Source organism: Columba livia, unplaced genomic scaffold (genome assembly GCF_036013475.1).
Source record: "Columba livia isolate bColLiv1 breed racing homer unplaced genomic scaffold, bColLiv1.pat.W.v2 Scaffold_105, whole genome shotgun sequence".
NCBI lineage: Eukaryota > Metazoa > Chordata > Aves > Columbiformes > Columbidae > Columba > Columba livia.
In genome coordinates, this window is record NW_027043010.1 from 3,567,749 (window position 1) to 3,577,753 (window position 10,005).

A 10,005-nucleotide genomic window follows, 5' to 3' on the forward strand; every position below is an offset into this window, starting at 1 on the left:
CAGGCCTCTGAAAACTTGTCAAACCATGCCCAGACTTGGGGCCAGTTTGGCCCAAAGTCTCCAAGAGACAAGTCGGGAAGAAAGATATGGGGCAGAGGGAGAAAGCGAAGGGAGCAGGAGAAAGGGAAGGAAGAATAAAAAGTAGTGTTGGGCTGCAGGAGTGAGATGGAGGAATTGCAAGAAAAGAGGCAGGAAGCAGGAGAGTAAGAGAAAAGGAAAGAAGAGACATGCAGCCAGACGAGGGCTTAGTGAGAGAGGGTGGGACAGAGAACAGGATGAGAAGGACATAAGGCAAGGCTAGGACAGGCAAGGACAGGCAAGGCAAGGCTAGGCTGCAGGACATGTTTTTGCTTTATAGTTTCTAGCACATTCGTCTTCAGACTAGCAGGAAAGCCATAAGACCGTATGGATTAGGCCCAAGCAAAAACCCCAGCTACTTGAGACACTTAGACTAAGCCTAAAATAGGAAGATCTCTCCATAAGGATGGTTTTTATACTGTACTTCCACAATCTGCTGGCAGTACAAAAAAATAAGCTGCAGATCTCCTTAGGCTGAGTCATGGTGCTTTGGGGCAGGGACCATGCATATCATGGGAATATTTCACAGTTTCTGCTCTGTTTCCAGTGTATGACACCAAAACACCCACCTGATGACATCCTTTCAAGAGCAAAGGCAGCAATTTGCAGAATTCCGCTTCTTAGGGGAAGTGAGAAATTGCTGAGCTGACACCAAGTCCTGCAGTGTCCCTGTCACCTGCAGAGCCACCGCATCCTCGCCACGGTAGCGGGCATTGTGACAAAGGTTCTATGTCAGCTGGGTGTGGCAGCCAGGCGCCCCCTAGGGGATGGGGAGCCTGTCAGCCCCGGGCCTGTCACTGCCTGCTGGCCCTGCTGTCACCAGCCAGGCCTCTGAAAACTTATCAAACCATGCCCAGACTTGGGGCCAGTTTGGCCCAAAGTCTCCAAGAGACAAGTCGGGAAGAAAGATATGGGGCAGAGGGAGAAAGCGAAGGGAGCAGGAGAAAGGGAAGGAAGAATAAAAAGTAGTGTTGGGCTGCAGGAGTGAGATGGAGGAATTGCAAGAAAAGAGGCAGGAAGCAGGAGAGTGAGAGAAAAGGAAAGAAGAGTCATGCAGCCAGATGAGGGCTTAGTGAGAGAGGATGGGACAGAGAACAGGATGAGAAGGACATAAGGCAAGGCTAGGACAGGCAAGGACAGGCAAGGCAAGGCTAGGCTGCAGGACATGTTTTTGCTTTATAGTTTCTAGCACATTCGTCTTCAGACTAGCAGGAAAGCCATAAGACCGTATGGATTAGGCCCAAGCAAAAACCCCAGCTACTTGAGACACTGAGACTAAGCCTAAAATACCAAGATCTCTCCATAAGGATGGTTTTTATACTGTACTTCCACAATCTGCTGGCAGTACAAAAAAATAAGCTGCAGATCTCCTTAGGCTGAGTCATGGTGCTTTGGGGCAGGGACCATGCATATCATGGGAATATTTCACAGTTTCTGCTCTGTTTTCAGTGTATGACACCAAAACACCCACCTGATGACATCCTTTCAAGAGCAAAGGCAGCAATTTGCAGAATTCCGGTTCTTAGGGGAAGTGAGAAATTGCTGAGCTGACACCAAGTCCTGCAGTGTCCCTGTCACCTGCAGAGCCACCGCATCCTCGCCACGGTAGCGGGCATTGTGACAAAGGTTCTATGTCAGCTGGGTGTGGCAGCCAGGCGCCCCCTAGGGGATGGGGAGCCTGTCAGCCCCGGGCCTGTCACTGCCTGGTGTCCCTGCTGCCACCAGCCAGGCCTCTGAAAACTTGTCAAACCATGCCCAGACTTGGGGCCAGTTTGGCCCAAAGTCTCCAAGAGACAAGTCGGGAAGAAAGATATGGGACAGAGGGAGAAAGCGAAGGGAGCAGGAGAAAGGGAAGGAAGAATAAAAAGTAGTGTTGGGCTGCAGGATTGAGATGGAGGAATTGCAAGAAAAGAGGCAGGAAGCAGGAGAGTGAGAGAAAAGGAAAGAAGAGACAGGCAGCCAGACGAGGGGTTAGTGAGAGAGGATGGGACAGAGAACAGGATGAGAAGGACATAAGGCAAGGCTAGGACAGGCAAGGACAGGCAAGGCAAGGCTAGGCTGCAGGACATGTTTTTGCTTCATAGTTTCTAGCACATTCGTCTTCAGACTAGCAGGAAAGCCATAAGACCGTATGGATTAGGCCCAAGCAAAAACCCCAGCTACTTGAGACACTTAGACTAAGCCTAAAATACCAAGATCTCTCCATAAGGATGGTTTTTATACTGTACTTCCACAATCTGCTGGCAGTACAAAAAAATAAGCTGCAGATCTCCTTAGGCTGAGTCATGGTGCTTTGGGGCAGGGACCATGCATATCATGGGAATATTTCACAGTTTTTGCTCTGATTTCAGTGTATGACACCAAAACACCCACCTGATGACATCCTTTCAAGAGCAAAGGCAGCAATTTGCAGAATTCCGCTTCTTAGGGGAAGTGAGAAATTGCTGAGCTGACACCAAGTCCTGCAGTGTCCCTGTCACCTGCAGAGCCACCGCATCCTCGCCACGGTAGCGGGCATTGTGACAAAGGTTCTATGTCAGCTGGGTGTGGCAGCCAGGCGCCCCCTAGGGGATGGGGAGCCTGTCAGCCCCGGGCCTGTCACTGCCTGCTGGCCCTGCTGCCACCAGCCAGGCCTCTGAAAACTTGTCAAACCATGCCCAGACTTGGGGCCAGTTTGGCCCAAAGTCTGCAAGAGACAAGTCGGGAAGAAAGATATGGGACAGAGGGAGAAAGCGAAGGGAGCAGGAGAAAGGGAAGGAAGAATAAAAAGTAGTGTTGGGCTGCAGGAGTGAGATGGAGGAATTGCAAGAAAAGAGGCAGGAAGCAGGAGAGTGAGAGAAAAGGAAAGAAGAGACATGCAGCCAGACGAGGGCTTAGTGAGAGAGGATGGGACAGAGAACAGGATGAGAAGGACATAAGGCAAGGCTAGGACAGGCAAGGACAGGCAAGGCAAGGCTAGGCTGCAGGACATGTTTTTGCTTTATAGTTTCTAGCACATTTGTCTTCAGACTAGCAGGAAAGCCATAAGACCGTATGGATTAGGCCCAAGCAAAAACCCCAGCTACTTGAGACACTTAGACTAAGCCTAAAATAGGAAGATCTCTCCATAAGGATGGTTTTTATACTGTACTTCCACAATCTGCTGGCAGTACAAAAAAAATAAGCTGCAGATCTCCTTAGGCTGAGTCATGGTGCTTTGGGGCAGGGACCATGCATATCATGGGAATATTTCACAGTTTCTGCTCTGTTTTCAGTGTATGACACCAAAACACCCACCTGATGACATCCTTTCAAGAGCAAAGGCAGCAATTTGCAGAATTCCGCTTCTTAGGGGAAGTGAGAAATTGCTGAGCTGAAACCAAGTCCTGCAGTGTCCCTGTCACCTGCAGAGCCACCGCATCCTCGCCACGGTAGCGGGCATTGTGACAAAGGTTCTATGTCAGCTGGGTGTGGCAGCCAGGCGCCCCCTAGGGGATGGGGAGCCTGTCAGCCCCGGGCCTGTCACTGCCTGGTGTCCCTGCTGCCACCAGCCAGGCCTCTGAAAACTTGTCAAACCATGCCCAGACTTGGGGCCAGTTTGGCCCAAAGTCTGCAAGAGACAAGTCGGGAAGAAAGATATGGGACAGAGGGAGAAAGCGAAGGGAGCAGGAGAAAGGGAAGGAAGACTAAAAAGTAGTGTTGGGCTGCAGGAGTGAGATGGAGGAATTGCAAGAAAAGAGGCAGGAAGCAGGAGAGTGAGAGAAAAGGAAAGAAGAGACATGCAGCCAGACGAGGGCTTAGTGAGAGAGGATGGGACAGAGAACAGGATGAGAAGGACATAAGGCAAGGCTAGGACAGGCAAGGACAGGCAAGGCAAGGCTAGGCTGCAGGACATGTTTTTGCTTTATAGTTTCTAGCACATTCGTCTTCAGACTAGCAGGAAAGCCATAAGACCGTATGGATTAGGCCCAAGCAAAAACCCCAGCTACTTGAGACACTTAGACTAAGCCTAAAATACCAAGATCTCTCCTTAAGGATGGTTTTTATACTGTACTTCCACAATCTGCTGGCAGTACAAAAAAATAAGCTGCAGATCTCCTTAGGCTGAGTCATGGTGCTTTGAGGCAGGGACCATGCATATCATGGGAATATTTCACAGTTTCTGCTCTGTTTTCAGTGTATGACACCAAAACACCCACCCGATGACATCCTTTCAAGAGCAAAGGCAGCAATTTGCAGAATTCCGCTTCTTAGGGGAAGTGAGAAATTGCTGAGCTGACACCAAGTCCTGCAGTGTCCCTGTCACCTGCAGAGCCACTGCATCCTCGCCACGGTAGCGGGCATTGTGACAAAGGTTCTATGTCAGCTGGGTGTGGCAGCCAGGCGCCCCCTAGGGGATGGGGAGCCTGTCAGCCCCGGGCCTGTCACTGCCTGGTGTCCCTGCTGCCACCAGCCAGGCCTCTGAAAAATTGTCAAACCATGCCCAGACTTGGGGTCAGTTTGGCCCAAAGTCTGCAAGAGACAAGTCGGGAAGAAAGATATGGGACAGAGGGAGAAAGCGAAGGGAGCAGGAGAAAGGGAAGGAAGAATAAAAAGTAGTGTTGGGCTGCAGGAGTGAGATGGAGGAATTGCAAGAAAAGAGGCAGGAAGCAGGAGAGTGAGAGAAAAGGAAAGAAGAGACATGCAGCCAGACGAGGGCTTAGTGAGAGAGGATGGGACAGAGAACAGGATGAGAAGGACATAAGGCAAGGCTAGGACAGGCAAGGACAGGCAAGGCAAGGCTAGGCTGCAGGACATGTTTTTGCTTTATAGTTTCTAGCACATTTGTCTTCAGACTAGCAGGAAAGCCATAAGACCGTATGGATTAGGCCCAAGCAAAAACCCCAGCTACTTGAGACACTTAGACTAAGCCTAAAATAGGAAGATCTCTCCATAAGGATGGTTTTTATACTGTACTTCCACAATCTGCTGGCAGTACAAAAAAAATAAGCTGCAGATCTCCTTAGGCTGAGTCATGGTGCTTTGGGGCAGGGACCATGCATATCATGGGAATATTTCACAGTTTCTGCTCTGTTTTCAGTGTATGACACCAAAACACCCACCTGATGACATCCTTTCAAGAGCAAAGGCAGCAATTTGCAGAATTCCGCTTCTTAGGGGAAGTGAGAAATTGCTGAGCTGACACCAAGTCCTGCAGTGTCCCTGTCACCTGCAGAGCCACCGCATCCTCGCCACGGTAGCGGGCATTGTGACAAAGGTTCTATGTCAGCTGGGTGTGGCAGCCAGGCGCCCCCTAGGGGATGGGGAGCCTGTCAGCCCCGGGCCTGTCACTGCCTGGTGTCCCTGCTGCCACCAGCCAGGCCTCTGAAAACTTGTCAAACCATGCCCAGACTTGGGGCCAGTTTGGCCCAAAGTCTGCAAGAGACAAGTCGGGAAGAAAGATATGGGACAGAGGGAGAAAGCGAGGGGAGCAGGAGAAAGGGAAGGAAGAATAAAAAGTAGTGTTGGGCTGCAGGAGTGAGATGGAGGAATTGCAAGAAAAGAGGCAGGAAGCAGGAGAGTGAGAGAAAAGGAAAGAAGAGACATGCAGCCAGACGAGGGCTTAGTGAGAGAGGATGGGACAGAGAACAGGATGAGAAGGACATAAGGCAAGGCTAGGACAGGCCAGGACAGGCAAGGCAAGGCTAGGCTGCAGGAAATGTTTTTGCTTTATAGTTTCTAGCACATTCGTCTTCAGACTAGCAGGAAAGCCATAAGACCGTATGGATTAGGCCCAAGCAAAAACCCCAGCTACTTGAGACACTTAGACTAAGCCTAAAATACCAAGATCTCTCCATAAGGATGGTTTTTATACTGTACTTCCACAATCTGCTGGCAGTACAAAAAAATAAGCTGCAGATCTCCTTAGGCTGAGTCATGGTGCTTTGGGGCAGGGACCATGCATATCATGGGAATATTTCACAGTTTTTGCTCTGATTTCAGTGTATGACACCAAAACACCCACCTGATGACATCCTTTCAAGAGCAAAGGCAGCAATTTGCAGAATTCCGCTTCTTAGGGGAAGTGAGAAATTGCTGAGCTGACACCAAGTCCTGCAGTGTCCCTGTCACCTGCAGAGCCACCGCATCCACGCCACGGTAACGGGCATTGTGACAAAGGTTCTATGTCAGCTGGGTGTGGCAGCCAGGCGCCCCCTAGGGGATGGGGAGCCTGTCAGCCCCGGGCCTGTCACTGCCTGCTGGCCCTGCTGCCACCAGCCAGGCCTCTGAAAACTTGTCAAACCATGCCCAGACTTGGGGCCAGTTTGGCCCAAAGTCTCCAAGAGACAAGTCGGGAAGAAAGATATGGGACAGAGGGAGAAAGCGAAGGGAGCAGGAGAAAGGGAAGGAAGAATAAAAAGTAGTGTTGGGCTGCAGGAGTGAGATGGAGGAATTGCAAGAAAAGAGGCAGGAAGCAGGAGAGTGAGAGAAAAGGAAAGAAGAGACATGCAGCCAGACGAGGGCTTAGTGAGAGAGGATAGGACAGAGAACAGGATGAGAAGGACATAAGGCAAGGCTAGGACAGGCAAGGACAGGCAAGGCAAGGCTAGGCTGCAGGACATGTTTTTGCTTTATAGTTTCTAGCACATTCGTCTTCAGACTAGCAGGAAAGCCATAAGACCGTATGGATTAGGCCCAAGCAAAAACCCCAGCTACTTGAGACACTTAGACTAAGCCTAAAATACCAAGATCTCTCCTTAAGGATGGTTTTTATACTGTACTTCCACAATCTGCTGGCAGTACAAAAAAATAAGCTGCAGATCTCCTTAGGCTGAGTCATGGTGCTTTGAGGCAGGGACCATGCATATCATGGGAATATTTCACAGTTTCTGCTCTGTTTTCAGTGTATGACACCAAAACACCCACCCGATGACATCCTTTCAAGAGCAAAGGCAGCAATTTGCAGAATTCCGCTTCTTAGGGGAAGTGAGAAATTGCTGAGCTGACACCAAGTCCTGCAGTGTCCCTGTCACCTGCAGAGCCACTGCATCCTCGCCACGGTAGCGGGCATTGTGACAAAGGTTCTATGTCAGCTGGGTGTGGCAGCCAGGCGCCCCCTAGGGGATGGGGAGCCTGTCAGCCCCGGGCCTGTCACTGCCTGGTGTCCCTGCTGCCACCAGCCAGGCCTCTGAAAAATTGTCAAACCATGCCCAGACTTGGGGTCAGTTTGGCCCAAAGTCTGCAAGAGACAAGTCGGGAAGAAAGATATGGGACAGAGGGAGAAAGCGAAGGGAGCAGGAGAAAGGGAAGGAAGAATAAAAAGTAGTGTTGGGCTGCAGGAGTGAGATGGAGGAATTGCAAGAAAAGAGGCAGGAAGCAGGAGAGTGAGAGAAAAGGGAAGAAGAGACATGCAGCCAGACGAGGGCTTAGTTAGAGAGGATGGGACAGAGAACAGGATGAGAAGGACATAAGGCAAGGCTAGGACAGGCAAGGACAGGCAAGGCAAGGCTAGGCTGCAGGACATGTTTTTGCTTTATAGTTTCTAGCACATTCGTCTTCAGACTAGCAGGAAAGCCATAAGACCGTATGGATTAGGCCCAAGCAAAAACCCCAACTACTTGAGACACTTAGACTAAGCCTAAAATACCAAGATCTCTCCATAAGGATGGTTTTTATACTGTACTTCCACAATCTGCTGGCCGTACAAAAAAATAAGCTGCAGATCTCCTTAGGCTGAGTCATGGTGCTTTGGGGGAGGGACCATGCATATCATGGGAATATTTCACAGTTTCTGCTCTGTTTTCAGTGTATGACACCAAAACACCCACCTGATGACATCCTTTCAAGAGCAAAGGCAGCAATTTGCAGAATTCCGCTTCTTAGGGGAAGTGAGAAATTGCTGAGCTGACACCAAGTCCTGCAGTGTCCCTGTCACCTGCAGAGCCACCGCATCCTCGCCACGGTAGCGGGCATTGTGACAAAGGTTCTATGTCAGCTGGGTGTAGCAGCCAGGCGCCCCCTAGGCGATGGGGAGCCTGTCAGCCCCGGGCCTGTCACTGCCTGCTGGCCCTGCTGCCACCAGCCAGGCCTCTGAAAACTTGTCAAACCATGCCCAGACTTGGGGCCAGTTTGGCCCAAAGTCTCCGAGAGACAAGTCGGGAAGAAAGATATGGGGCAGAGGGAGAAAGCGAAGGGAGCAGGAGAAAGGGAAGGAAGAAAAAAAAGTAGTGTTGGGCTGCAGGAGTGAGATGGAGGAATTGCAAGAAAAGAGGCAGGAAGCAGGAGAGTGAGAGAAAAGGAAAGAAGAGACATGCAGCCAGACGAGGGCTTAGTGAGAGAGGATGGGACAGAGAACAGGATGAGAAGGACATAAGGCAAGGCTAGGACAGGCAAGGACAGGCAAGGCAAGGCTAGGCTGCAGGACATGTTTTTGCTTTATAGTTTCTAGCACATTCGTCTTCAGACTAGCAGGAAAGCCATAAGACCGTATGGATTAGGCCCAAGCAAAAACCCCAACTACTTGAGACACTTAGACTAAGCCTAAAATACCAAGATCTCTCCATAAGGATGGTTTTTATACTGTACTTCCACAATCTGCTGGCCGTACAAAAAAATAAGCTGCAGATCTCCTTAGGCTGAGTCATGGTGCTTTGGGGGAGGGACCATGTATATCATGGGAATATTTCACAGTTTCTGCTCTGTTTTCAGTGTATGACACCAAAACACCCACCTGATGACATCCTTTCAAGAGCAAAGGCAGCAATTTGCAGAATTCCGCTTCTTAGGGGAAGTGAGAAATTGCTGAGCTGACACCAAGTCCTGCAGTGTCCCTGTCACCTGCAGAGCCACCGCATCCTCGCCACGGTAGCGGGCATTGTGACAAAGGTTCTATGTCAGCTGGGTGTAGCAGCCAGGCGCCCCCTAGGCGATGGGGAGCCTGTCAGCCCCGGGCCTGTCACTGCCTGCTGGCCCTGCTGCCACCAGCCAGGCCTCTGAAAACTTGTCAAACCATGCCCAGACTTGGGGCCAGTTTGGCCCAAAGTCTGCAAGAGACAAGTCGGGAAGAAAGATATGGGACAGAGGGAGAAAGCGAAGGGAGCAGGAGAAAGGGAAGGAAGAAAAAAAAGTAGTGTTGGGCTGCAGGAGTGAGATGGAGGAATTGCAAGAAAAGAGGCAGGAAGCAGGAGAGTGAGAGAAAAGGAAAGAAGAGACATGCAGCCAGACGAGGGCTTAGTGAGAGAGGATGGGACAGAGAACAGGATGAGAAGGACATAAGGCAAGGCTAGGACAGGCAAGGACAGGCAAGGCAAGGCTAGGCTGCAGGACATGTTTTTGCTTTATAGTTTCTAGCACATTCGTCTTCAGACTAGCAGGAAAGCCATAAGACCGTATGGATTAGGCCCAAGCAAATACCCCAGCTACTTGAGACACTTAGACTAAGCCTAAAATACCAAGATCTCTCCATAAGGATGGTTTTTATACTGTACTTCCACAATCTGCTGGCCGTACAAAAAAATAAGCTGCAGATCTCCTTAGGCTGAGTCATGGTGCTTTGGGGCAGGGACCATGCATATCATGGGAATATTTCACAGTTTCTGCTCTGTTTTAAGTGTATGACACCAAAACACCCACCCGATGACATCCTTTCAAGAGCAAAGGCAGCAATTTGCAGAATTCCGGTTCTTAGGGGAAGTGAGAAATTACTGAGCTGACACCAAGTCCTGCAGTGTCCCTGTCACCTGCAGAGCCACCGCATCCTCGCCACGGTAGCGGGCATTGTGACAAAGGTTCTATGTCAGCTGGGTGTGGCAGCCAGGCGCCCCCTAGGGGATGGGGAGCCTGTCAGCCCCGGGCCTGTCACTGCCTCCTGGCCCTGCTGCCACCAGCCAGGCCTCTGAAAACTTGTCAAACCATGCCCAGACTTGGGGCCAGTTTGGCCCAAAGTCTGCAAGAGACAAGTCGGGAAGA